This window comes from Lissotriton vulgaris, chromosome 11 (genome assembly GCF_964263255.1).
Source record: "Lissotriton vulgaris chromosome 11, aLisVul1.2, whole genome shotgun sequence".
NCBI classification, from domain to species: Eukaryota; Metazoa; Chordata; class Amphibia; order Caudata; family Salamandridae; genus Lissotriton; species Lissotriton vulgaris.
In genome coordinates this window covers 120852168-120875803 of record NC_141699.1, presented here as the reverse complement: position 1 = coordinate 120875803, position 23636 = coordinate 120852168, and the positions used below count along the sequence as shown (strand labels likewise).

Here is a 23636-nt window from a genome sequence, read left to right as displayed (position 1 = left end):
TGACTTTATTTAGCTTCAGTTTACTCTTTACGTTCTTTTTGTTTTCTCGGCTTTTTAAATACGGCAGTAACTTATGGATTTTTTAACCTTGATCAGTTTTCATAATTCTTGTATTTCTTCCTCTTTGTTCTCACCTTCGATCCCCGGATTCGCTCGGGTAGTTGATGGCCAGAGTACGAGCTTTGTTTCCGCTCTCTGAGTTGACTCGCAGTCCGTTGCAGGGCTGGGCTCTTTCGAGGTCTCATCTCCCATTCAAATGTACACAAACCACCTAGAAAGTTTATTTCTGGGAGCAAAGGCGTTTGTTATCAGTAGGAAAATGCGGAGAGAGGGGAGGGGCGGCTTCACTCAAGGGGATCGGGAACCAGTCATACATAGGTCAGGATTGACCTAGTTGCCTGTGGACAAAGGAGGGGGGAGGGGAGGGGGAAGGGGAGCGCCAACAAGGGAGAGATAGCGACGAAACAAGAAAAGACAAAATATGTAACACAGATGATACAATTAGTACAGCAAGCTCAAGCAGTACTGCAAGTTGACGTAGCACAGGTAGAAGGAGTAGAAGGAGTAAACACATATCATAAAAAGTGGGAAGAGTTGAAACAAACAGAAATGCATATCGACTATAGCATTTGTAAAGAAAATACAATGGGATTACGAGGTCGTAGGGAAAGCGTACACAACCCTCCATGAGTGGGAGTATTAAAATTATTACTATGAACGTGTGCGGGATGAATGATAGACTAAAAAGACAGCGTTTGGCACTGTTGTTAAAGAACACTGGGGCTGATTTTATATGCCTACAAGAGACACACGTTGAAGGGAACAGGTTATTTTTACTGGAACAACTGGGATTAAGGGTACTAGCACATTCAAAACAAGGGGCGAGAATTAGAGGAGTGGCTATACTAACCAAACATACAGACATTAAAACAAGGAAGAGGTTCGAGGATGAGTGGGGGAGATGTGCTCTGATTGAGTGTTTTATAGGAGAGGAGTGGGTTACCATAGGCTCTGTTTACGGATCAACCGAGGACGACCCAGAGTTGTTCCTCTTTTTGGATACTGAGTTGCCATCTTGGGCGCCACGGGTGATCTTGGCAGGAGACTTTAATATTGACGGGGCCAAGGGGCTAGATATAGATACAATAGGGCAATACAAGGGAAGAAAGAAAAGAGTCTGTAGAGCAATACAGAGTTTAGCAAGAAACAATGGAATGTATGATGTATGGGGGGTCAAGAAACAGTCAGATCCTGGATATACATTTTATTCAGCACCTCACCACAAATGAGTTAGGTTAGACTATTTTTTTATATCCCGGGTATTATTAAATAATGCAACAATTGAGAGATTACCACGTATATTGTCAGATCACAACCCTCTAAAATTAACAATTGAAGGAGTAGGTTTTAAGAAGGTGGTGGGATCATAGACGTTTGAAAGGGGTTTGTTGAAAGACGATGATTATGTCACATACATGCATGCATGGATTAAACAATTCTGGGATATCAATAGAGGGAGCACCAATGTTGGGAATGCTTGGGATACATTCAAGGCCTGTATTAGAGGGTAGACACTTAGCTATTCCATTGCTAAACAAAAGAGGGAAAAAATAGAAAGAGATCGGTTGAACAATGCTCTGATTTTGGCAGAAGCACGCCTTGAGTTAGCTACCATAGAACAGCGGGGACTCACTGAACGACTTTTAGAAGTAACAGCAGCTAGGGCAGCAGCTCTTGAAGAGGTGGCGACTAAGGCCGCCAGATTGTATGACACGCAGAGAGAGAGGAGTTACGAATTCAGTGAAAGAATAGGACGCACGCTAGCTACACGAACAAGACAAAGAGCAGCTAAAAGCGAAATCAAAGAAATTAAAGACGAAACAGGTCAGATAATCACTGATGATAAGGGAATCGCTGAGGTATTTAGGACATACTATAGCAGGCTATATAAGGAGGAGTTAGTCCGGGATAGGGGTGAAATAGAGCAGTATCTAGAGAACATCCCGGGTAAAGTACTTAGCGAAGAGGATAGAGAATATCTGGATAACGACATAAGCAAAGAGGAGATAAATGATGCGATACTGGGCCTACCAAATGGGAAAGCAGCTGGACCCGATCTAATTCCAGGAGAATTTTACAAAATATTCTTACCCTCAATATTTAAAGAATTAGCGAGAACTTTCAAAGGAATTCAGCAAGGGCAGGCAACCCCAGGCAGTTGGGCGGGAGCAGACATTGTAATCTTACTAAAAAAAGGGAAGGACCCGACAGAACCTGGATCATATCGACCCATTACATTAATTAATGCAGATACCAAAATATTCTCAAAGATACAGGCAGCTACATTCGCCAGGGTAATTACTCAACTGGTGAGTGTCAATCAACACGGGTTCATACCTCACAGAGATACCACAACACATGTAAGGAAAATGATAACACTGTTTGATATTCAGGAAGGGGAAGGGAACCCAATGGCCACTTTGTTACTCGACGCTGAGAAAGCATTTGACAGGGTGGCATGGGAGTACTTATGGGCTGTTTTGAGAAGAGGGGGAGTGGGCGAAACATTTATCAAAGTAATACAAGCACTCTACTCAAATCCAACAGCATGTGTCAGGATAAATGCAGGTCGTACGAAACCCTTTAATATTACCAGGGGCACAAGACAGGGGTGCCCCTGTTCACCTTTATTGTTTGCAATGTATATAGACCCTCTAATATATAAATTAGAACAAAACGCAAGAATTGAACCACTACTTTCTAAAAGGGGAGATATAAAGGTTCTTGCGTATGCAGACGACATAGCGGTTATAACACCTAACCCAATGGACGCGATAAGGGAAATAGAATCAGAGGCAGAGCAGTTTGGGCGAATAGCGGGTTATGCATTGAACAAAAATAAGACACAAATTATTAAAAACACACACACACAGATTGCACAGATTCGCGGGTGGTTAATGAAGGTAAATACTTGGGTATTATTATCACATCAGATTTAGGAAAATTAGTGGAAATCAATATCACTCCTATTCTTACAAAAACGAAAAAAGACCTGGATAGGATTCACAATCTGCATATGACACTCGTTGGAAGGGTTAATTATGTGAAAATGAACTTGCTACCCAAAGTGCTATACTTGTTTAGAACAATCCCGCTGTTTTTTAATTTGATATGGTTTAAGAAATTAGAGAATATGATAAATCGTTTTGTATGGGCACAAGGGAAGACAAGGAGGGCACTGAAATACATGTCACTACCTTATGATAAGGGAGGATTGACTCTACCAGACCTCAGGATGTATTATTGGGCAGCGGCTCTGCAACAAATGACCTGTTTATTGGGAGGGATCGAAGGAGAGGAGGAATTACATATAGGGTCTTTAGAAGTGTATGGCTTAATTCTGGGAGATGAAGCTAATAATGCTTTCCTGAGATATACGGAGCCAAGCTACTTCAAGCGAACTAGGTTTAAGACATTGGAAGCCGCCAATAAGATCTGGAAGGCATTTAAGAAGAGTTTTGGTCTGGGTAGATTTCATGGATATACAAGACTAGCAGGAGATACAACATAACCCTTGGATATCTTCTCGGATGTAATCTTTAAAGAATGGGTTAGACAAGGTATTAGCAACATGGGAGACTTAATGGGGGAATCAGGGATACGGCAATTTGCAGAGCTTCAACAGGAATTCGGGGTTAGTAATAGGTCTTTTTTCAAGTACTTACAGATAAGAAGTTTTTTAGGTAATAAACGTGGCGGTCAGGCGGGATTTAAGGAGAACCCAATACTACAGATGATTGAAGCAGAGCGGCCATGTACAATTAAACGGCTGTATGCAGCATTAATAGAACATAGAGGGGACGACTTAGGGAAGCATGAGACCAAATGGATGGAGGCACTAGGAATTTCTGAAGGGATATTTACAAAATCATTAACCATGGGGCATGAGGTATTATGTCTGGCATCACTACAAGCACAACATTACAAAACTTTGTTTAGACTTTACTATACCCCAGCTACGATCGCTCAGTGGGGAGGAACACAGGGGGTGAGGTGCCCGCGATGCGACAGCTCAGAGGCAGACATAATTCATATGTTCGCAGGGTGCCCAATCCTCTCACCACTCATAAATAGTATTGAAATGTTCTGCGATAGATCATTGGCCTTCAAAGTGAAATTGACACCTGATGTAATAATACTAGGCCTCGAGGCACCTAATATACAACAACATAGTGCAGGTGGTTTCATATTTGTGGCAATGGCCGTACTACGTCTTTGCATAGCGTCTGTATGGAAAGATAAATTGGCTCCCTCTTTCCAGCAGTGGCTGGCTAAGCTATTGTATATGCACAACCTTGAGAGGGCTATTTACGCCAGAAAGGGGAAAAAAGGAAGAGCACTTGGGTTACAGTTGTGGAAGCCGATTGCCGATTGGAAAGACAGGATGTTAAATGTATAAGGGGGCAATACAAGGTAGTAGGTCCTGAAGAAGCGAATGATAAGTTTTTTCTTATTTCCCTTCTACTTTAAATACTTAGGGCCAGATGTAGGTAAATTTTATTTTCCGACCTCTTAAATACCGAGTCATACCGACTCGGTATTTCAGAGGTCGGAAAATAAAAGTACCGAGATGTAGGTAAATGCAGATGTGCAATTACCGATTCGGAAACAGTCGGTATTTTCCGATGCGGGAAATACCGACCAGTTAATGCCCATTCATTCCTATGGGCTTTGAAGCCCATAGGATTGATTGGGCATTTACCGGTCGGTATTTACCACATCAGAAAATACCGACTGTCACAAGGGTGCAGGGGGTGTCACTTTGACACCCTCTGGCACCCCCAAAAGAGGCTCGGGTGCCATGTGGCAGGCATACCTGCCCTAAGGGCAGGTCTGCCTGTCATATGGCATAGGTGTGCATGCACACATGTGCATGCACACCAGAAACGGTATTTTACCATCAAGTAGTATTTGATGGTAAAATACCGATTTTGTACTGCTTGTGGGACTCAGAAGAGTCCCACCTACATACCAATTTACCGGAATCCGTAATGATACCGACTCGGTATTTTACATACTCGGTAAATTTTCTTATCGGTAAATTTACCGAGTCTGTAAAATACAGGGACCTACATGTCAAATTGCTCTTACCGGATCGGTAACGGCCGAATTCGGCCGTTACCACCCGGTAAACGCCTACCTACATCTGGCCCTTAAAGTTTTAGTTGGTAGTTTCAAATCAGGATTTCTTTTTCGATTCTGTTATTTTATATCGTATTTTGTAAGAAATGTTATTATTGTAATATGCATCATCTGTAAATGAGCAATGAGAAATTATGAATTTTTTTTTTGTCTGGTGCGGGGTGGGGGGGGGAAAACTGTTGTAAAATCTCAATAAAAAAAAAAAGAAAAAAGAAAAAAAGGAAAATGCGGAGAGGGTTCATACAGATTGTATGGAGTGCTTGAAACAGAACAAGAACTGACAAAGCTGTTGTTTTTGTCATTTAACATTATGTAAAGTGTATTTTTTAATGCTCTTTGTGTCACTGAGTAATTAATGTCACCCAGCTGTATGACAGGGGCGTAGCTTCCATTGTTGCAGCAGGTGCAGTGGCACTGGCGCCCATGGAAAGGGGCGACCATTCGGTCCCCCCGAACGTATGGCGGAGTACCACGATCCCCCCGGGAAGCCATCTTGGGCGGGAGGCGCGTCTCGGCTGGTATGCCCGAAGCGGCGTAGCCGGGGCGCGCTCTTTTCCCGCCCTGGAGTGGGCTGGCCTAGACACTGACGCGGCCGGCCACGCCCTTGGGGGCAGGCAGGGGCGGGTTTACGCCCGCCCTGAAGACGGATAAAAGGAGCAACAAGCCAAGAAAGCATCCTCTTGTTCCTGTGCTCTAAAGCTGCACCTCCTCGCTGCACGTGAGCTCGAGACGGAACGAAGAGCCAATTTTGAGCGTGGTAATCTTTCTTTTTGTCTTACAGATACTCTGTCGGAGAATGCCTAAGAAAGTCGGAAAGCGAATGACTACCGACCAGATGCTGCGTGTACTCATGAAAGAAGTGACCGATCTGAAGAAACGGATGGCGGATAGAGACGGGGAAGGGGGACCGAAAAGACCCTTGGCAGGAACTGCTCCGGGAGGAAAAGGCAAGAGGCCCAGAAGGGGAGCAGCTGGGGGGGACATCCCGGTTCCCTGTGCCCCACTCGAAGAGCCAACTCCGGTGCCAGCAGAGGGGAATCCGATTCCCGTGGTGATCACCCCCGCGTCCGGGGGGGATATGCCGCCCGAGCTGGCTGCACAATTAGCAGCGTGGTTGGGAAAAGAAAGCGAGGGCGCCACGGCTGACGACGCACGGGTGTTGATGAAGCAACTGCGTGAAACGAGGGAGGCGGCGAAGGCATCATCGCCATTTATCACGCCGGCTGCAGCAGTAGAAAAACCACCAGGAACAGGTCCAGCCGCAGATACAGCTTCCGGTTCAGGTAAGCGGCCATTGCCGATTGCGAGGGACGAGTCTGCACCTTCACGAAGGGAAAAGTTGGGTCAACATGTCCCTCTGGCTATTAAGGAGAAGATATGGGCAGATGAATATGTAAACATCTTCTCGTTGCTTAGCGATCATTATGAGATGGAGCATGTTAAGAGCCAAAAAGAGCTCATGCATCCGAGTGTTTGGCGCGCAAAGATGGCCGCCTTTAAAGTTGATGAAAACATTGGCACTTGGGGGAAGGCGTGGGGAATTTTTACCTCCATCGTGGGCGAACGTAGACCTGAGTTGTTGTCCGAATTGCCGATATACCAGACACGGATCATGGAATATTCCGTATCATATGGGGGCAATCAGTGGTTCTGTTACGATAATATTTTTAGAAAAGCAAAGGAACACGATAAAAACTTAACTTGGGATTGTTACGATTCTGTTTCATGGTCAAAAATGGAGAGTACTGGTATGTTAAAAGTACCATTAGTAGGGAGTAGCGGGGGTGAATCCTCCCGCCAATATGCCGGGACCCCCTTTCGATCAGGTACAGGTAACGAGTACAACTCGAGGCCGAACGGCAACACAGGTAAAAGGGGGATTTGTTGGAACTTCAACAGAGGTAAATGTACGAGGCTCCAGGGGACATGTAAATTCCGTCATGAATGTGGGGGGTGTGGGCAGCCATCCCATCCGGAGTCCATGTGCAGAGCCAAAACGGGTGATAACGGGGGGAGAGGAGGCGCCAAACAGGTCTAAAATAGTCCGAGGGGCGCCTTTACCTACTCCGGTTGATACCATGGCAATGATTCCTTGGCTCAGCGAATACCCGGATCACTCTTCCGCTGGGGTGTTGAGGAACGGGTTTTCATATGGTTTCCGCATCCCAGTGGGGGGGTTTCGGGGTGTAAGTAAATGTAAAAATCAAATATCGGTCTTGCAACATACGACCGTGGTACAGGAAAAGATTGGGAAAGAGGTTACTCGAGGTCGAGTCGCCGGTCCATTTGACGAGCCACCATGTGCTAACTTTGTTTGTTCTCCTTTGGGGGTGGTCCCTAAGAAGGACCCGGGTGAGTTCCGACTGATACATAACTTATCAGCCCCACGCGGTCTGTCCGTAAATGAAGCAATAGACCCGGATGTATGTTCGGTGCGGTACGCATCTTTCGATGAGGCCGTGGCCATGTTGAATCGCCTAGGGCCCGGGGCGCTGATGGCAAAGTCAGATATTGAGTCAGCGTTCCGGTTGCTCCCGGTACATCCAGACGATCAGCGTCTCCTTGGTTTCATGTTTCAGGGTCAGTATTACATGGATAGATGTATGCCAATGGGTTGCTCTATTTCTTGTGCATATTTTGAACAGTTCAGTTGTTTTCTGCAATGGGTCTTCACAAGGAAGACGGGTTTACAGCATGTCATGCATTACCTCGATGATTTCTTGTTTCTGGGGGCGGCCGGGGGTCCCGAATGTGGACAGGCTTTGAATGAATTTTGTATTTTGATGAAGCATTTCGGTGTGCCATTGGCACCAGGTAAGACTGTGGGTCCCTCGACTTGCCTCGAGTTCCTGGGGATCGAACTCGACTCTGTGGAAGGTTGTTTTAGATTACCTAAAGAGAAGGTGATAAGATTCAGGGCTGCCCTGGAAGCTTGTATTAGCGAGTCCAAGGTCAGGCTGCATCAGTTGCAACAATTGGTGGGACAGCTGAATTTTGCCCTGAGAGTCATGCCGATGGCTCGCCCCTTTTCCCGCTCGATCGCTCAAGCCATGGTCGGCCTGAAGGAGGGTCATCATCGCACACGGTTATCGGCAGAGGTTCGTCAGGACATGCGCATTTGGTTGGCATTTCTGGCGGATTTCAATGGTCGAATTGTCTGGAACAAACCGGAGGTGTCCTCCGAGGAGCTGGGGCTGTGGACAGATTCGGCAGGGAGCACTGGTTTTGGTGCCATATTCGGCACACGATGGTCGGCTCAAAAATGGCCGTTATGGTGGCATGAGTGTGGACTGACTAGTAACATTGCCTTTTTGGAACTTTTTCCCATTCTAGTGGCCCTGAAAACTTGGCCCGAAGGGTTCAGAGATCACTCTGTGGTGTTTTGGTCTGATAACATGACCGTGGTGGAGTGTATCAACAGCCAGGCAGCACGATGCAAATGGATTCTGAGATTGCTCAAAGAAATTGTGTTATTGTGTATGCAGTTGAATGTACTATTCAAAGCAAGACATGTGCCAGGGGTAATGAATAAAGCGGCTGATGCGCTTTCTCGTTTTCGTATGCAGGCCTTCTGGGGTTTTCTGCCCACAGCGGACCCGGTGGCGGCACCCTTCCCCGAAGCTCTCTGGTCTCTCGGTGCCCCGAATTACAGAACCTCGTGGGAGAGAGTTTAGCACCCAGGACGAGGAAAGCATACCAAGGGGCGTTCCGATCCTACTGGGCCTTTGTGGGGGATGCTAGGAGGGAGCTTTGGGGCCAGGAGGAAGTGGTAGTGGATTTTCTGCTGTCCTTACATCAGGCAGGCAAATCAGTGGCTACGGCCCAGAGGCATCGGGCCGCCATTTCCTTTATGGCAAGGGCTCATGGGATCCAGGACCCGACTGCGTCTTTCGTTGTGCAAAAAGCGCTACGTGGGTGGCAACGCCTTGAGGGTCGCAGAGTAGATGAAAGGCACCCGATAGGTCTGGATAGGTTGGCTTTGTTGTTATCTGTACTTCCTGCAACCTGTTCATCCCGGTATGAAGCAGTGTTATTCCGAGCCGCTTTTGTGCTAGCATTCCATGGGGCTATGCGGGTGAGCGAACTAGTGGCAAGGAACAAGCAGGATACCATAGGGGGACTGTGCCGATAGCACGTCCAAGTCAGGGGGGAGACAATGACGGTCTCATTTGTCAAGTCCAAGACCGATCAGGGTTCGATGGGGGACTGCATAATGATACGAAGGATTCCCGGGTCGTCCATGTGCCCGGTGGGTTGCGTTGAGGAATATTTAGCGCAAAGGGTGGCATCATGGGGGGGACCTTGTTGAGACACGCTGACGCCACCCCACTGACGAGGTTTCAGTTTCAGCGGGTGCTTGCGATGTCGATTTCTGCCGCGGGCATGAACCCCGGCGAGTTTGGGACCCATTCCTTTCGGATAGGGGCTGCTACCGAGGCTACAGCCAGGGGTCTGAATGTCGATCAAGTAAAACGTGTGGGGCGTTGGTCCTCGAATTGTTATAAAAGGTATGTGCGGTTGCACATGTTGTGAAGCTGTAATGATGTACTCACGCTTCTTGTTTTTGTTTGGTTTCAGTTACGCGAGCCTACGAGGCGGGGCGGACTGTGCAGTCAACCCAACACCGGGTCAGCGGTCAGACATCACCGGCTGCGAAAAAGGAGGTGTGGGTCGTGGGCCACTCATACGTGAGGCGTGCCGCGGACGTATTCAAAGCAGGTGACATGATTCACGTGGCTGGGGAATACGGGTACAGTGTGTCCTTCTACGGAAAGGGCGGGCTCTGTATTGACCAGTTTCGATCTTTTTTCGAGGGTTTGTTAGGGCGGACAAGGTCACCGCCGTCTGTAGTCATAGTACATCTTGGGGGCAATGATTTGGTGACCACTGGTAGACGACTTCTTCTTGAGGCGATGCTTTCCACGGTAAGTTGGTTAGCGAGAAGAGTTCCAGGGTGCACAATTGCATGGTCCCATATGATCCCATGGAAAGTGTGGCGGGGGGCTCTTTCGGTCTCTGCTCTGAATCATTCAGTAAGGAAAATTAATAATAAAGTGAGTAGACTGTTCCGTTCAAGTACACTGCATTCTATTTCGCATGGTTGTATTAAAGGGGACAGTATGTATTTGGGGGATGGTGTTAATTTGTCTCGAATGGGGGATGAGTTACTCATAGGAGACCTGATAGCTTGGTTGAAAACTTTAATACATGACCTTTAGGCAGGAGTGTTGTGGGGGGTCCGGATAGCCGGTCAACTATCCGGCCTGTGGCGGTAAGGTCATGATCGGTGAGCAGTAATTGGAGGATCCCTATGGGTGGGCGTCACCCATTACGGATGGGAGCGCTCAAGGGAGGTGGCCATTGGCCCCTCAACGGGGAGGCGGTACCTTCTAAGGATGGGCCGCCGAAAGAAAAGGAAAGGCGGTCAAGGCCCCTTCCTGGGTAGGAGGGGCTACAGCCCCCTCCTGGGGAATTTCCCGGGGCCAGGACATCTGCGACGGCAGATGTGGTAAGTTGTGTGGGGTTTGGGAGGGGGTCTACGCTACCTTTAAGATACCTCACACGTGTTCTCGGACGACCTTTAAATGGCGTCGAGTTTATTGGGGCCCCCGTCAAGTCAAGGGAAATTGGTAAATGCACTTGAGGTACACGTCTGTGCGGTCGCCCCTCACAAGTGAGGGGGATATGTCTGGTTTAGGGATCCTGACACCGGTTACGACCTTGCCGTTGGCCCTTAAACGTTAGGATGTACAATTTCAAGTTAAATGTTTTGTAGGATGTTAGTTCGGCTAGGAGAACCTTTGTATTAGAGAATATGTTAAGGTTAGCCAAACATCGCAATGTGGAAATGAAATTGTACATTAATATGAAACTGTTATTTTAATGTTTTAATTTTTGTTTCATATTTTAATAAATACGGCCGGGAGGGTCACTCCCTCCCGTCTTCCAAAAAGTTCAGAACCGTTTCCGGTGTCCCATCCTTGGGGATTGTGTTGAGAGGGGGTGGCGGGTATCTCAGCCATATGGAAAGGGGCGACCATTCGGTCCCCCCGAACGTATGGCGGAGTACCACGATCCCCCCGGGAAGCCATCTTGGGCGGAAGGCGCGTCTCGGCTGGTATGCCCGAAGCGGCGTAGCCGGGGCGCGCTCTTTTCCCGCCCTGGAGTGGGCTGGCCTAGACACTGACGCGGCCGGCCACGCCCTTGGGGGCAGGCAGGGGCGGGTTTACGCCCGCCCTGAAGACGGATAAAAGGAGCAACAAGCCAAGAAAGCATCCTCTTGTTCCTGTGCTCTAAAGCTGCACCTCCTTGCTGCACGTGAGCTCGAGACGGAACGAAGAGCCAATTTTGACCCACCCACCAGCCCCTGAGGACAGCAAGTGGTTTTGAATAAAGTTTGATGTGGTAACGCTAATTTTTTGCAGGTTGTGATGATTGTCGTGATAACTTTGAATATGCAATAAAGAATTGTCAAATTGTAGTTTGTTTTTGCAAATAAAGTAATGATGCACTAGTGTTGATCAGTAATCATGCCTTTTAATAAGTGGTAATTGTTACTGTCTTTTAGTAATTTAGTAATTTAGTAGTTTAGTTAGAATTGTCGTATTTATTTTGGTCGGGCGGTAAGGTCATGATCGGTGAGCAGTAATTGGAGGATCCCTATGGGTGGGCGTCACCCATTACGGATGGGAGCGCTCAAGGGAGGTGGCCATTGGCCCCTCAACGGGGAGGTGGTACCTTCTAAGGATGGGCCGCCGAAAGAAAAGGAAAGGCGGTCAAGGCCCCTTCCTGGGTAGGAGGGGCTACAGCCCCCTCCTGGGGAATTTCCCGGGGCCAGGACATCTGCGACGGCAGATGTGGTAAGTTGTGTGGGGTTTGGGAGGGGGTCTACGCTACCTTCTAGATACCTCACACGTGTCCTCGGACGACCTTTAAATGGCGTCGAGTTTATTGGGGCCCCCGTCAAGTCAAGGGAAATTGGTAAATGCACTTGAGGTACACCTCTGTGCGGTCGCCCCTCACAAGTGAGGGGGATATGTCTGGTTTAGGGATCCTGACACCGGTTACGACCTTGCCGTTGGCCCTTAAACGTTAGGATGTACAATTTCAAGTTAAATGTTTTGTAGGATGTTAGTTCGGCTAGGAGAACCTTTGTATTAGAGAATATGTTAAGGTTAGCCAAACATCGCAATGTGGAAATGAAATTGTACATTAATATGAAACTGTTATTTTAATGTTTTAATTTTTGTTTCATATTTTAATAAATACGGCCGGGAGGGTCACTCCCTCCCGTCTTCCAAAAAGTTCAGAACCGTTTCCGGTGTCCCATCCTTGGGGATTGTGTTGAGAGGGGGTGGCGGGTATCTCAGCCATACAGACCTGCGGGACCCACTGAACCCCGATTATTGCGGTATTTTATATTTCAAACATGAATAAGGGGTCCTATTTCCTTCCTTGCCCTAGGGCCCATTTTTTCACCTGAGAGCCATGAAAGGCTGCGTGGATCCTCCCTGATTTGAATCGGTGACAATGAGGTCACGCAAAGAGCTCATGCGTGGCTGCATCAGCCCAACTGGGCTACATGATCCGGGAAAATTTGTATGCTGCATGCCGACGGAGACACACAACGTACACACAGCCATTTACAGGGCACATATAAAAATCTGTATTGTGGCGCAGCTGCGGCGTAAATGTTGCGGCCCTTTTACAATGTGACGCATCTAGAGAGATGCGTCACATTATAAAGCCCTGCATCACATTATACCTGCGTCAGGCATAATGTATGCAGGGTGGGCGTTTCCATGAAAAAAAGCCTTGTAGAACTCACGCACTGAAATCTACAAGATTTCAATGCGTCACTTTACGCCTTCACTGCGGCAAAATCCCTACGCCTGCACAGACCAAGCGTTTGGAATGACTCATGGCTTTTTGCTTCACTTTCATGATCAACTTCAGCAATGCGTCACTTTTGTGCCAACACATGTGTCCGAATTTTTGATGCATCTGTTAATCCTTGCACCATGGAGCACTGTATTGTAAATACAGCACATCCATAGTGGCACAAGGACATTCAGCACTGACGCAAGGAAAAGCATGCATCTATGCAGATGCGTCAGATCCTTGTGAATCTTCCCCTAGAATGTTTTGAAAACCAGGAAACCAGTATATTGTACCCCCTAAAGCTAAAAATGAAATGCAGCAAATGCAACTATGTAGTGCAATGAAATGGCAGACTTGCAGTATGGAAAATGGAAAAATGTAGCTATGATTTATTTTCCTTTAAATTATTGCTGTTCCTCCTCTAGTAAACATTTGAAGACAGTGGGCCCTATGAGGATGCTATTATGAATTTGTGCTTCTTATATTTTCCACAACCCATGGCTAGCAGCCTAGATCTCATCTTTGTGTGAAGGGATATCTGTCTGAGCATCAAATCCATACCTAGGGAGGGTGCTGCTTACCTAAAGAGCTATTTAGCATACAATTTCCCAGAATTCTCTGCGTGTGGCTAGCGACGGTTTGGGGCAGAGAGCTGATGGAAATTAGTAAAACAACGCCAACATATGTCTTACATTGCCTGTCAGAAGCAGTGGAGGTGTAGTTATGCATAAATAGATAAAATCTTTTGAAAAGGGTTCATGTTCTTTGTAACATGAGGTACTAGGGCGAGTGGGCATGAAATTCACACTATACTTGGTTAGCTTTGCGCAGTGGCAGTATCGTAGCCAATGAGGTTTAACCGAGGCGTGATTATTGCTTATTGAAAACTTTACCTTATACCCCGTCATGGAGACTTGAAATATAGTTGAAATGACAATTTTTGACAGTCTCTTCGGAGACTGGAGAATATGTAATAAAAAAATAAGATAGTTTATTATTCAATGCGATTTACTTGCATAATTGTTATCTGTGACAAGGAGAAAACTGTGACTTTATTTGGCTTCAGTTTACTCTTTACGTTCTTTTTGTTTTCTCAGCTTTTTAAATACGGCAGTAACTTAGGGATTTTTTCTCTTTGATCAGTTTTCATAATTCTTGTATTTCTTCCTCTTTGTTCTCACCTTCGATCCCCGGATTCGCTCGGGTAGTTGATGGCCAGAGTACGGGCTTTTTTCCGCTCTCTGAGTTGACTCGCAGTCCGTTGCAGAGCTGGGCTCTTTCGAGGTCTCATCTCCCATTCAAATGTACACAAACCACCTAGAAAGTTTATATCTGGGAGCAAAGGCGTTTGTAATCAGTAGGAAAATGCGGAGAGGGTTCATACAGATTGTGTGGAGTGCTTGAAACAGAACAAGAACTGACAAAGCTGTTGTCTTTGTCATTTAACATTATGTAAAGTGTATTTTTAATGCTCTTTGTGTCACTGAGTAATTGATGTTACCCAGCTGTATGACAGGGGCGTAGCTTCCATTGTTGCAGCAGGTGCAGTGGCACTGGCGCCCACAGACCTGCGGGACCCACTGAACCCCGATTATTGCGGTATTTTATATTTCAAACATGAATAAGGGGTCCTATTTCCTTCCTTGCCCTAGGGCCCATTTTTTCACCTGAGAGCCATGAAAGGCTGCGTGGATCCTCCCTGATTTGAATCGGTGACAATGAGGTCACGCAAAGAGCTCTTGCGTGGCTGCATCAGCCCAACTGGGCTACATGATCCGGGAAAATTTGTATGCTGCATGCCGACGGAGACACACAACGTACACACAGCCATTTACAGGGCACATATAAAAATCTGTATTGTGGCGCAGCTGCGGCGTAAATGTTGCGGCCCTTTTACAATGTGACGCATCTAGGGAGATGCGTCACATTATAAAGCCCTGCATCACATTATACCTGCGTCAGGCATAATGTATGCAGGGTGGGCGTTTCCACGAAAAAAAGCCTTGTAGAACTCACGCACTGAAATCTACAAGATTTCACTGCGTCACTTTACGCCTTCACTGCGGCAAAATCCCTACGCCTGCACAGACCAGGCGTTTGGAATGACTCATGGCTTTTTGCTTCACTTTCATGATCAACTTCAGCAATGCGTCACTTTTGTGCCAACACATGTGTCAGAATTTCTGATGCATCTGTTAATCCTTGCACCATGGAGCACTGTATTGTAAATACAGCACATCCATAGTGGCACAAGGACATTCAGCACTGACGCAAGGAAAAATATGCATCTATGCAGATGCGTCAGATCCTTGTGAATCTTCCCCTAGAATGTTTTGAAAACCAGGAAACCAGTATATTGTACCCCCTAAAGCTGAAAATGAAATGCAGCAAATGCAACTATGTAGTGCAATGAAATGGCAGACTTGCAGTATGGAAAATGGAAAAATGTAGCTATGATTTATTTTCCTTTAAATTATTGCTGTTCCTCCTCTAGTAAACATTTGAAGACAGTGGGCCCTATGAGGATGCTATTATGAATTTGTGCTTCTTATATTTTCCACAACCCATGGCTAGCAGCCTAGATCTCATCTTTGTGTGAAGGGATATCTGTCTGAGCATCAAATCCATATCTAGGGAGGGTGCTGCTTACCTGAAGAGCTATTTAGCATACAATTTCCCAGAATTCTCTGCGTGTGGCTAGCGATGGTTTGGGGCAGAGAGCTGATGGAAATTAGTAAAACAACGCCAACATATGTCTTACATTGCCTGTCAGAAGCAGTGGAGGTGTAGTTATGCATAAATAGATAAAATCTTTTGAAAAGGGTTCATGTTCTTTGTAACATGAGGTACTAGGGCGAGTGGGCATGAAATTCACACTATAATTGGTTTGCTTTGCGCAGTGGCAGTATCGTAGCCAATGAGGTTTAACCGAGGCGCGATTATTGCTTATTGAAAACTTTACCCAATACCCCGTCATGGAGACTTGAAATATAGTTGAAATGACAATTTTTGACAGTCTCTTCGGAGACTGGAGAATATCTAATAAAAAAATAAGATAGTTTATTTTTCAATGCGATTTACTTGCATAATTGTTATCTGTGACAAGGAGAAAACTGTGACTTTTTTTGGCTTCAGTTTACTCTTTACGATCTTTTTGTTTTCTCAGCTTTTTAAATACGGCAGTAACTTATGGATTTTTTCTCCTTGATCAGTTTTCATAATTCTTGTATTTCTTCCTCTTTGTTCTCACCTTCGATCCCCGGATTCGCTCGGGTAGTTGATGGCCAGAGTACGGGCTTTGTTTCCGCTCTCTGAGTTGACTCGCAGTCCGTTGCAGAGCTGGGCTCTTTCGAGGTCTCATCTCCCATTCAAATGTACACAAACCACCTAGAAAGTTTATTTCTGGGAGCAAAGGCGTTTGTTATCAGTAGGAAAATGCGGAGAGGGTTCATACAGATTGTATGGAGTGCTTGAAACAGAACAAGAACTGACAAAGCTGTTGTTTTTGTCATTTAACATTATGTAAAGTGTATTTTTAATGCTCTTTGTGTCACTGAGTAATTGATGTTACCCAGCTGTATGACAGGGGCGTAGCTTCCATTGTTGCAGCAGGTGCAGTGGCACTGGCGCCCACAGACCTGCGGGACCCACTGAACCCCGATTATTGCGGTATTTTATATTTCAAACATGAATAAGGGGTCCTATTTCCTTCCTTGCCCTAGGGCCCATTTTTTGACCTGAGAGCCATGAAAGGCTGCGTGGATCCTCCCTGATTTGAATCGGTGACAATGAGGTCACGCAAAGAGCTCTTGCGTGGCTGCATCAGCCCAACTGGGCTACATGATCCGGGAAAATTTGTATGCTGCATGCCGACGGAGACACACAACGTACACACAGCCATTTACAGGGCACATATAAAAATCTGTATTGTGGCGCAGCTGCGGAGTAAATGTTGCGGCCCTTTTACAATGTGACGCATCTAGGGAGATGCGTCACATTATAAAGCCCTGCATCACATTATACCTGCGTCAGGCATAATGTATGCAGGGTGGGCGTTTCCACGAAAAAAAGCCTTGTAGAACTCACGCACTGAAATCTACAAGATTTCACTGCGTCACTTTACGCCTTCACTGCGGCAAAATCCCTACGCCTGCACAGACCAAGCGTTTGGAATGACTCATGGCTTTTTGCTTCACTTTCATGATCAACTTCAGCAATGCGTCACTTTTGTGCCAACACATGTGTCAGAATTTCTGATGCATCTGTTAATCCTTGTACCATGGAGCACTGTATTGTAAATACAGCACATCCATAGTGGCACAAGGACATTCAGCACTGACGCAAGGAAAAATATGCATCTATGCAGATGCGTCAGATCCTTGTCAATCTTCCCCTAGAATGTTTTGAAAACCAGGAAACCAGTATATTGTACCCCCTAAAGCTGAAAATGAAATGCAGCAAATGCAACTATGTAGTGCAATGAAATGGCAGACTTGCAGTATGGAAAATGGAAAAATGTAGCTATGATTTATTTTCCTTTAAATTATTGCTGTTCCTCCTCTAGTGAACATTTGAAGACAGTGGGCCCTATGAGGATGCTATTATGAATTTGTGCTTCTTATATTTTCCACAACCCATGGCTAGCAGCCTAGATCTCATCTTTGTGTAAAGGGATATCTGTCTGAGCATCAAATCCATACCTAGGGAGGGTGCTGCTTACCTGAAGAGCTATTTAGCATACAATTTCCCAGAATTCTCTGCGTGTGGCTAGCGACGGTTTGGGGCAGAGAGCTGATGGAAATTAGTAAAACAACGCCAACATATGTCTTACATTGCCTGTCAGAAGCAGTGGAGGTGTAGTTATGCATAAATAGATAAAATCTTTTGAAAAGGGTTCATGTTCTTTGTAACATGAGGTACTAGGGCGAGTGGGCATGAAATTCACACTATAATTGGTTAGCTTTGCGCAGTGGCAGTATCGTAGCCAATGAGGTTTAACCGAGTCGCGATTATTGCTTATTGAAAACTTTACCCAATACCCCGTCATGGAGACTTGAAATATAGTTGAAATGACAATTTTTGACAGTCTCTTCGGAGACTGGAGAATATCTAATAAAAAAATAAGATAGTTTATTTTTCAATGCGATTTACTTGCATAATTGTTATCTGTGACAAGGAGAAAACTGTGATTTTATATGGCTTCAGTTTACTCTTTACGTTCTTTTTGTTTTCTCAGCTTTTTAAATGCGGCAGTAACTTAGGGATTTTTTCTCCTTGATCAGTTTTCATAATTCTTGTATTTCTTCCTCTTTGTTCTCACCTTCGATCCCCGGATTCGCTCGGGTAGTTGATGGCCAGAGTACGGGCTTTTTTTCCGCTCTCTGAGTTGACTCGCAGTCCGTTGCAGAGCTGGGCTCTTTCGAGGTCTCATCTCCCATTCAAATGTACACAAACCACCTAGAAAGTTTATATCTGGGAGCAAAGGCGTTTGTTATCAGTAGGAAAATGCGGAGAGGGTTCATACAGATTGTATGGAGTGCTTGAAACAGAACAAGAACTGACAAAGCTGTTGTCTTTGTCATTTAACATTATGTAAAGTGTATTTTTAATGCTCTTTGTGTCACTGAGTAATTGATGTTACCCAGCTGTATGACAGGGGCGTAGCTTCCATTGTTGCAGCAGGTGCAGTGGCACTGGCGCCCACAGACCTGCGGGACCCACTGAACACCGATTATTGCGGTATTTTATATTTCAAACATGAATAAGGGGTCCTATTTCCTTCCTTGCCCTAGGGCCCATTTTTTCACCTGAGAGCCATGAAAGGCTGCGTGGATCCTCCCTGATTTGAATCGGTGACAATGAGGTCACGCAAAGAGCTCTTGCGTGGCTGCATCAGTCCAACTGGGCTACATGATCCGGGAAAATTTGTATGCTGCATGCCGACGGAGACACACAACGTACACACAGCCATTTACAGGGCACATATAAAAATCTGTATTGTGGCGCAGCTGCGGCGTAAATGTTGCGGCCCTTTTACAATGTGACGCATCTAGGGAGATGCGTCACATTATAAAGCCCTGCATCACATTATACCTGCGTCAGGCATAATGTATGCAGGGTGGGCGTTTCCACGAAAAAAAGCCTTGTAGAACTCACGCACTGAAATCTACAAGATTTCACTGCGTCACTTTACGCCTTCACTGCGGCAAAATCCCTACGCCTGCACAGACCAAGCGTTTGGAATGACTCATGGCTTTTTGCTTCACTTTCATGATCAACTTCAGCAATGCGTCTCTTTTGTGCCAACACATGTGTCAGAATTTCTGATGCATCTGTTAATCCTTGCACCATGGAGCACTGTATTGTAAATACAGCACATCCATAGTGGCACAAGGACATTCAGCACTGACGCAAGAAAAAATATGCATCTATGCAGATGCGTCAGATCCTTGTGAATCTTCCCCTAGAATGTTTTGAAAACCAGGAAACCAGTATATTGTACCCCCTAAAGCTGAAAATGAAATGCAGCAAATGCAACTATGTAGTGCAATGAAATGGCAGACTTGCAGTATGGAAAATGGAAAAATGTAGCTATGATTTATTTTCCTTTAAATTATTGCTGTTCCTCCTCTAGTAAACATTTGAAGACAGTGGGCCCTATGAGGATGCTATTATGAATTTGTGCTTCTTATATTTTCCACAACCCATGGCTAGCAGCCTAGATCTCATCTTTGTGTGAAGGGATATCTGTCTGAGCATCAAATCCATACCTAGGGAGGGTGCTGCTTACCTGAAGAGCTATTTAGCATACAATTTCCCAGAATTCTCTGCGTGTGGCTAGCGACGGTTTGGGGCAGAGAGCTGATGGAAATTAGTAAAACAACGCCAACATATGTCTTACATTGCCTGTCAGAAGCAGTGGAGGTGTAGTTATGCATAAATAGATAAAATCTTTTGAAAAGGGTTCATGTTCTTTGTAACATGAGGTACTAGGGCGAGTGGGCATGAAATTCACACTATAATTGGTTAGCTTTGCGCAGTGGCAGTATCGTAGCCAATGAGGTTTAACCGAGGCGTGATTATTGCTTATTGAAAACTTTACCAAATACCCCGTCATGGAGACTTGAAATATAGTTGAAATGACAATTTTTGACAGTCTCTTCGGAGACTGGAGAATATCTAATAAAAAAATAAGTTAGTTTATTTTTCAATGCGATTTACTTGCATAATTGTTATCTGTGACAAGGAGAAAACTGTGACTTTTTTTGGCTTCAGTTTACTCTTTACGTTCTTTTTGTTTTCTCAGCTTTTTAAATACGGCAGTAACTTATGGATTTTTTCTCCTTGATCAGTTTTCATAATTCTTGTATTTCTTCCTCTTTGTTCTCACCTTCGATCCCCGGATTCGCTCGGGTAGTTGATGGCCAGAGTACGGGCTTTGTTTCCGCTCTCTGAGTTGAGTCGCAGTCCGTTGCAGAGCTGGGCTCTTTCGAGGTCTCATCTCCCATTCAAATGTACACAAACCACCTAGAAAGTTTATTTCTGGGAGCAAAGGCGTTTGTTATCAGTAGGAAAATGCGGAGAGGGTTCATACAGATTGTATGGAGTGCTTGAAACAGAACAAGAACTGACAAAGCTGTTGTTTTTGTCATTTAACATTATGTAAAGTGTATTTTTAATGCTCTTTGTGTCACTGAGTAATTGATGTTACCCAGCTGTATGACAGGGGCGTAGCTTCCATTGTTGCAGCAGGTGCAGTGGCACTGGCGCCCACAGACCTGCGGGACCCACTGAACCCCGATTATTGCGGTATTTTATATTTCAAACATGAATAAGGGGTCCTATTTCCTTCCTTGCCCTAGGGCCCATTTTTTGACCTGAGAGCCATGAAAGGCTGCGTGGATCCTCCCTGATTTGAATCGGTGACAATGAGGTCACGCAAAGAGCTCTTGCGTGGCTGCATCAGCCCAACTGGGCTACATGATCCGGGAAAATTTGTATGCTGCATGCCGACGGAGACACACAACGTACACACAGCCATTTACAGGGCACATATAAAAATCTGTATTGCGGCGCAGCTGCGGCGTAAATGTTGCGGCCCTTTTACAATGTGACGCATCTAGGGAGATGCGTCACATTATAAAGCCCTGCATCACATTATACCTGCGTCAGGCATAATGTATGCAGGGTGGGCGTTTCCACGAAAAAAAGCCTTGTAGAACTCACGCACTGAAATCTACAAGATTTCACTGCGTCACTTTACGCCTTCACTGCGGCAAAATCCCTACGCCTGCACAGACCAAGCGTTTGGAATGACTCATGGCTTTTTGCTTCACTTTCATGATCAACTTCAGCAATGCGTCACTTTTGTGCCAACACATGTGTCAGAATTTCTGATGCATCTGTTAATCCTTGTACCATGGAGCACTGTATTGTAAATACAGCACATCCATAGTGGCACAAGGACATTCAGCACTGACGCAAGGAAAAATATGCATCTACGCAGATGCGTCAGATCCTTGTGAATCTTCCCCTAGAATGTTTTGAAAACCAGGAAACCAGTATATTGTACCCCCTAAAGCTGAAAATGAAATGCAGCAAATGCAACTATGTAGTGCAATGAAATGGCAGACTTGCAGTATGGAAAATGGAAAAATGTAGCTATGATTTATTTTCCTTTAAATTATTGCTGTTCCTCCTCTAGTAAACATTTGAAGACAGTGGGCCCTATGAGGATGCTATTATGAATTTGTGCTTCTTATATTTTCCACAACCCATGGCTAGCAGCCTAGATCTCATCTTTGTGTGAAGGGATATCTGTCTGAGCATCAAATCCATACCTAGGGAGGGTGCTGCTTACCTGAAGAGCTATTTAGCATACAATTTCCCAGAATTCTCTGCGTGTGGCTAGCGACGGTTTGGGGCAGAGAGCTGATGGAAATTAGTAAAACAACGCCAACATATGTCTTACATTGCCTGTCAGAAGCAGTGGAGGTGTAGTTATGCATAAATAGATAAAATCTTTTGAAAAGGGTTCATGTTCTTTGTAACATGAGGTACTAGGGCGAGTGGGCATGAAATTCACACTATAATTGGTTAGCTTTGCGCAGTGGCAGTATCGTAGCCAATGAGGTTTAACCGAGGCGCGATTATTGCTTATTGAAAACTTTACCCAATACCCCGTCATGGAGACTTGAAATATAGTTGAAATGACAATTTTTGACAGTCTCTTCGGAGACTGGAGAATATGTAATAAAAAAATAAGATAGTTTATTTTTCAATGCGATTTACTTGCATAATTGTTAACTGTGACAAGGAGAAAACTGTGATTTTATTTGGCTTCAGTTTACTCTTTACGTTCTTTTTGTTTTCTCAGCTTTTTAAATACGGCAGTAACTTAGGGATTTTTTCTCCTTGATCAGTTTTCATAATTCTTGTATTTCTTCCTCTTTGTTCTCACCTTCGATCCCCGGATTCGCTCGGGTAGTTGATGGCCAGAGTACGGGCTTTTTTTCCGCTCTCTGATTTGACTCGCAGTCCGTTGCAGAGCTGGGCTCTTTCGAGGTCTCATCTCCCATTCAAATGTACACAAACCACCTAGAAAGTTTATATCTGGGAGCAAAGGCGTTTGTTATCAGTAGGAAAATGCGGAGAGGGTTCATACAGATTGTATGGAGTGCTTGAAACAGAACAAGAACTGACAAAGCTGTTGTCTTTGTCATTTAACATTATGTAAAGTGTATTTTTAATGCTCTTTGTGTCACTGAGTAATTGATGTTACCCAGCTGTATGTCAGGGGCGTAGCTTCCATTGTTGCAGCAGGTGCAGTGGCACTGGCGCCCACAGACCTGCGGGACCCACTGAACCCCGATTATTGCGGTATTTTATATTTCAAACATGAATAAGGGGTCCTATTTCCTTCCTTGCCCTAGGGCCCATTTTTTCACCTGAGAGCCATGAAAGGCTGCGTGGATCCTCCCTGATTTGAATCGGTGACAATGAGGTCACGCAAAGAGCTCTTGCGTGGCTGCATCAGGCCAACTGGGCTACATGATCCGGGAAAATTTGTATGCTGCATGCCGACGGAGACACACAACGTACACACAGCCATTTACAGGGCACATATAAAAATCTGTATTGTGGCGCAGCTGCGGCGTAAATGTTGCGGCCCTTTTACAATGTGACGCATGTAGGGAGATGCGTCACATTATACAGCCCTGCATCACATTATACCTGCGTCAGGCATAATGTATGCAGGGTGGGCGTTTCCACGAAAAAAAGCCTTGTAGAACTCACGCACTGAAATCTACAAGATTTCACTGCGTCACTTTATGCCTTCACTGCGGCAAAATCCCTACGCCTGCACAGACCAAGCGTTTGGAATGACTCATGGCTTTTTGCTTCACTTTCATGATCAACTTCAGCAATGCGTCACTTTTGTGCCAACACATGTGTCAGAATTTCTGATGCATCTGTTAATCCTTGCACCATGGAGCACTGTATTGTAAATACAGCACATCCATAGTGGCACAAGGACATTCAGCACTGACGCA

The 23636-nt window shown here is 45.4% G+C and overlaps 5 non-coding genes across 5 annotated transcripts; all 5 read left to right on the top strand.

Moving 5' to 3' along the window:
• Nucleotides 1-13902: 13902 nt before the first annotated feature.
• Nucleotides 13903-14042, top strand: LOC147679292 (U4 spliceosomal RNA). The gene has a single exon (XR_015301760.1). It is a non-coding gene; the product is annotated as a U4 spliceosomal RNA (small nuclear RNA).
• A 1929-nt stretch (nt 14043-15971) lies between these two features.
• LOC147679291 (U4 spliceosomal RNA) lies at nt 15972-16111 on the top strand. Its single transcript, XR_015301730.1, has one exon. It is a non-coding gene; the product is annotated as a U4 spliceosomal RNA (small nuclear RNA).
• A 1930-nt stretch (nt 16112-18041) lies between these two features.
• Nucleotides 18042-18181, top strand: LOC147679290 (U4 spliceosomal RNA). Its single transcript, XR_015301771.1, has one exon. It is a non-coding gene; the product is annotated as a U4 spliceosomal RNA (small nuclear RNA).
• A 1930-nt stretch (nt 18182-20111) lies between these two features.
• LOC147679289 (U4 spliceosomal RNA) lies at nt 20112-20251 on the top strand. Its single transcript, XR_015301747.1, has one exon. It is a non-coding gene; the product is annotated as a U4 spliceosomal RNA (small nuclear RNA).
• Nucleotides 20252-22181: 1930 nt separating this feature from the next.
• Nucleotides 22182-22321, top strand: LOC147679288 (U4 spliceosomal RNA). The gene has a single exon (XR_015301668.1). It is a non-coding gene; the product is annotated as a U4 spliceosomal RNA (small nuclear RNA).
• Nucleotides 22322-23636: the final 1315 nt, after the last annotated feature.